Below are 6,000 nucleotides of genomic sequence, written 5' to 3' on the forward strand. Positions count from 1 at the left end.
GCTACTACTTGGCCTTCTAGGCAAAGTGCCGTTGTTGTTTGTTGGTGTGAGAGACAGTAAACACCTTGAGGCTCTTGGGCGAGAAGACGTGGATGCCATAACTCTCAGAGAAAAGCTTTAGTGGAGGGAGATTCACTTTGAAAGCATTCTAATGGAGGGAAAGTGTTTTAAAATTCCAATATCTTGTGCGGGCTTAATGGTCACCCTCCAGTACGTTAATGACCATGAGAGAATATCAGAAGTGGGACCACACGCAAGCACCTAAAAGCTCGGTAAAAGTAAGGAAATTACTATGCTACAATCCTAGTTTCGTGAAAGTTTTATGCTATTTTCCTATTTTTTGAGTCTTTCCAGGTACTTTTCTACGTAACGTAGCCTTCATGCTCATTGGACGCGCTCTATTTTTCTCTCTCTTCATATGGCCCTCCAAATGACCTCCAAAATTTCCTAATGTGTGAGAGAGAGACCTTGCGCTCCCCAAGCTCCAGTAGCTTCCCCTCAAGTTCCACCGATGCCTAGATATCAAGCAGGCAACTTACCAGGACCTGTAGGTGTAGAAAGACCACAACTGGTGTTGGGGCAACAACCACCTCTACCAGGATTACGACCAGTTGGTATAAGATACACACCAACAGTAACTGAATCAGAGGAAAAGTCTTTGGTGCCTATGCATGCGTATTATGAAGATCCCAATGGATATGCGGCAAACCCTGTCTATTATCCACCAGAAGAACCCTCGACGCCAGAACCATGGAGCATGATAGGAAATCAGGGACCACCAATTGCTGCACAAGCCGCAGGAGAAGGAAGATATAGCCTAGATGAACGTGTTAAGTATGGAGCCTGATTTACCCTTGTAATTTTCTATGGTAAAAGCGCACATTTGTAAGGCCCCCATTATGAGGAGAAGCCATCGTGCGTGAAGGAAAATCACTCACCGGAAACCAAAATTTTCACGGACAAGAATCAGAGGCAACTTTAAAGGCCTCGGGGGCGGAGGCCCCCGAGACTTTTTTTTCGCCGAAATATTCTTTTTCGCCGGAATATTATGGCCGGACGGCGGCCGAAAAACAACCGGTCGGTTGGCCGGTGGTCGGAAGTCAATGGCCGGTGGCGGCCGAATTCAATGGCCAGTGGCCGAATTCAAAAGCGGACTTGTCTTCTCAAGGGCGGCCACACGTGGACGGATTGGAGGGTCCGATTTGGACTTATTCGCACAAGGGCAACTACACATGGCTGTCTCTCATAAGAGAGGGCAACCCTTTTGGCCTATAAAAGGACGTCATTTCTACACACATTTCATAGTGTGAAGTTGATGCAACAAGGTGAGTGTGAGGTGGTGAGAGTGAAGCAAGGCGGGAGCTCCATTAAGGGTATAATCCCTTTGTAAACTACTTCTTGTTTTGAAGTACTAAAGCCATTGAGTGGCTGCTTTCCCGTGGACGTAGCCCACATTGGGTGAACCACGTATATCGTGTGTACTCTCTCTCTCTCTCTCTACTCTATAATCTTGTGTATATAAATCTGTCTCTCTCCATTAAGTAATCTACTCAATTATCTATTTAGCTACGTCTTATTTCCTAACAGAACAAACACTGATGTTCATAGCCAATGGAGGCATGGGCGGACAGAGACATGCTTACCAACAAAGAGGGGCTCAAGGAGCACCTCAACAACCCAAGGGACCCTGTTACAAGTGTGGTGGAGACCATTGGCTGAGAGACTATCCTCATGATGAAATCATTAGAGTCAATGCGTATTGCCCAGAATGTGGAATTACTCATTTGATTCCCGATTGCCCTAAGAACAAAGGAGCAAACACCACCTTGAACATGTTAGAAACAGTACCTTCCAGTGGAGGATCGGAAAATGAAACAATCATACCTATTCAGGCGGTAACACGAGCCCAAACCCAAAGAAGGACGAATGAACCCATAGTTGAAGAGCCAAAAACCAATGCCCAAAGTTTAGAAATGAAAAATCAGAGAAGCACATGGAAAGCTAGAAAGGAGCATAGGAAAGCCAGGAAGGAACGAGAGCAAACAACCCTATCCGAGGAGTTGAAACATACCAAGGACAGATTGGAGTGGTTAGAGGATCTAGCTAGCTTAAGCTCACACACCACAACAGTCATAGCACCCAAGGAAATAGCAGAGACCAAAAGTGCAAGATCAGGAGGATCTATACTAGCAAACAAGGTGAACGAGCAGTTGGATGCGCTTCTAAAAGCTTATGAAGCTCGACTTAAAAAGAACCAAACCCAGGAGCAAAGGTGGATGACTTATCCATATGCAGAAATAGAAAAACAGAGGTTGGATATGTGTAAAAAGATGATCGAGACGGCTCAATCATTGATGGAAGACCCGTTGGGTAAACCGGCAAATTGTCATGAAGCACCAGCTCCAACCCCTATCCAACCAATATTAGAGAAACATGAGGAAAAAAAGGAAAGACTCACTAATGACTATGAGTCTAGAGGAGAGACTATCATAGTGCCAAATACCACCGATGGGGCAAGTGACAGGTTCCAGCCTAAAATATTGGCAGAAATGGGTAAGGACTGTAAAGGTCTCGATGATCTGTGGAAGCAAATTCGTGAGGCCAACGAGCCTAATAGGAAGAGTAACCACCTGAATAGCGCGAGAAAAGAAAATAATGTGATCTTAACTCCTATTGAAGAATTTGAGGCAACGTCGCAAATGAACTTTGAGATACATTCACAAGGGGGAGATCAAGGATCAATTAGTTCGGGGCACAGCCAACCAGACTCTTTGAGAACTTTACCCTCTTGCCTAGGAGAGTACGAAGCTAAGTCAAAAGTGAGAGCAATCCCATCTGAAAGACTTTCTTCTAACAAGGTGATGGATTCGCAAGGATTGATTGAGTTGTTATCCACTCCGGTGGCATGCACAATCATGTTAGCAGAACTCCTAAGGTTAAGGCCAAACATGTGGACCATAGTAGGAAAATGCCTAGAAAAATTTGGAGGGAAAGCCCCCACCTTGAAGCTACAAGAAGGGATCAGAGAGTTGGACAGACCTCAACTAAACACTAGGCCAGTACCATTGAATAAGGTTGGAGAATATTGCGAGGGAGAAGACGGAAACACTACGCTACCAATAGAATTCCAAGGAGTAGTTTCCAAAGCTATTCTTGACAGTGGAGCGGGAGTTGCTATCGCCACCAAAGAAATCTGGAAAAAATGGGGAAAACCAGCTTTGAGAGCTACCAGAATGAAACTGCAATTGGCAGATAGGTTCATGAAGAAGCCATTAGAACTCCTAGAAAAAGTGATTGTCACTTCGTGCGGAATCGAGTATGAGCATACATTTGCAATAGTCGATTTCAACAAAAAGAACAATTATGAGATAATGTTGGGACGACCATTCATGCGACAATTGAAGATGGTCCAAGATTGGGGTTATGACCACATATACCTCAGACATGGCGAAACGACAACTAAAATACACCTGAAAGACCATAGTTACAAGGATGTGAACCAAACACGGGTGGAAGAGTTTGATTCGGCTACAGTAGCAGGATCAGAACTACCAGCATGGTTAGGGCAACCAAAAGAGCTATGGATGTGCGGAACTTCACATTGTGGAAGCTTAAGAAGAGAGGAATGAGTCTTAGAAAGAGCAATTGAGGACAAGGAGTATATTTTGGAACCTTTCCCTGAAGATGCCTTGGAACCTCTAGAATGGGAACACATACTGGCAACATTGGATGTCTGTACCATTACCGACAATCCAACAACAAAATTTTGTGATAAGGATGGCTATGATGTGTTACCCTATTACATGGTAAGCGTTCTACCAGAAAAGGAGACGGTAGAACCACCGGAACAAGAAGAGTTTTACAACTCCTCTGAACAATTGGAAGTAAATGATGATGTAGATAATGAGTGTTCAGACACCTCAAGTGAGCGTGGAAATGAAGTCGAGAATATCAAGTTTTATGATTTTGCTAATCAACACCCTAGACGCCAAGAACGCTATAGGAGTAAACGAGCAGGAAACAAAGCGAGAGAGAACCTGATGCCCAGGATAAAAGGTAAAACTCACTATTTGATGCTTGTAAGAGCAGAGGATTGTGTAAAAGATCAAATATCAGGAAAATTCTCAAAAAATCGAATAGAACGAATACGAGAGGAAATAAAACAGGTACGAAAAGCTAAAACCAAAACAAAATCACAAAAATCTCAAAACTCAAAAAAAGAAATAACAAAGGACCAAGAGTGGACCAAACTGGAGCGTAAACAAAAATACCAAGAACTGAAACGGTCTTTGAGAGAGATATGGACTACGGAAGAAGATAGTGATGGTAAAGGAGAGTCAGAAAAGGGGAACATGAATGTACCATCACACTATTGAAAATTTACTATCCAGGACAGAAAAATCATCATGACACCACCAGTGAGGAAAAGAACCAACCAAGAATCCTACGATGGGCCTGAAAATGCAAAAAAGATAGACCTCGCAAAACCAGGTGAAAAGCCTCAGCCGGTCTATATAGCTAACGATTTAGAGCCTGAGGAGGAAGCACAGTTAACACAACTTCTCAAGAAGTATAAAGATGTTTTCGCTTGGACCTATAAAGACCTCAAAGGAGTTGATCCATTGATATGCCAACATACAATTCCTTTGAAATCGGATGCAAAACCTAGCAAACAATGTCTTTATACATATAATGACACATTTGCTAAACGAATCAAAGAAGAGATTGAGAAACTGATGGAAGCGGAATTCATCTATGAGATTGAACATACACATTGGGTGTCACCCATTGTGGTAGTTCCCAAAAAGAATGGAAAAGTGTGCGTGTGTGTGAACCTCAAGAAGGTGAATGCAGCAACTATAAGGGATAATTATCCCTTGTCAATTACAGAACATGTACTTGAGCGAGTGGCCGAGAAATGGGCTTATTCCTTTCTGGATGGGTTTTCAGGATACAACCAACTGGCAATAGCAAGGGAGGATCAACACAAAACAGCGTTTGTCACAGAATGGGGGATTTATGCGTATCAAGTCATGCCATTTGGCTTAACTAATGCACCAGCCACTTTCCAGAGGTTAATGACTCACGCATTCAAGGAATACCTAAGAATATTCTTAGAAATTTACATGGATGACCTGTGTGTACACTCTCTTCTGCGAGAGGAACATATGGACCATTTGCAAAAGGTCTTTGAAAAGTGCAGGACATATCGAATCTGTCTTAACCCGTAAAAGTGTGTATTTATGGTTAAGCAAGGACGAATCTTAGGACACATTGTCTCAAGAAATGGCATAACCACAGACCTAGACAAAGTCAAAGTCATTGTAGACCTGCCCAGGCCTACTAATGCGAAACACGTGCAATCCTTCATGGGACACTGCGGATATTATCGAAGATTCATATACATGTATGCGGTTATCGCACAACCTCTGTATCGTTTGCTAGTCAATTTCGAGTGGACCGAGGAGTGTGAAACTTCATTCCAAAAGTTGAAGGAAAACCTTATATCAGCACCTGTACTAAAGGTACCAGATTGGGAAAAGATATTCCATGTGCGCATTGATGCTTCAGCATATGCCATTGGAAGTATTCTAGCTCAACCTGGAGATGGAACAATGGATTTTCCAGTTTGCTATGCGAGCCGACAGTTAAACAGTGCAGAAAAGAACTACACAACCACCGAGAGGGAAGGGTTAGGAATGATTTATGCTGTAAAGAAATTTCGGCATTATTTGCTTGCAAACAAATTTGTGTTCTTCACAGATCATCAAGCTCTTTTGTACCTAGTAAATAAACCTTGCAATACAGGGAGAATCATACGCTGGTTTATTATATTGCTAGAATTTGACTTCATAGTGGTGGTCAAAAAGGGTAAAACCCATCTACGAGCGGATCATCTTTCAAGGATACAAAACGGGGAAGCTCCTGAAGGAGTAGATGATGACATACCAGATGCTTATCTTTTCAACATCGAAATGGTACCCAAATGGTCTCAGGAAA

This window comes from Adiantum capillus-veneris, chromosome 3, assembly GCF_014529385.1.
Source record: "Adiantum capillus-veneris isolate H3 chromosome 3, ASM1452938v2, whole genome shotgun sequence".
NCBI classification, from domain to species: Eukaryota; Viridiplantae; Streptophyta; class Polypodiopsida; order Polypodiales; family Pteridaceae; genus Adiantum; species Adiantum capillus-veneris.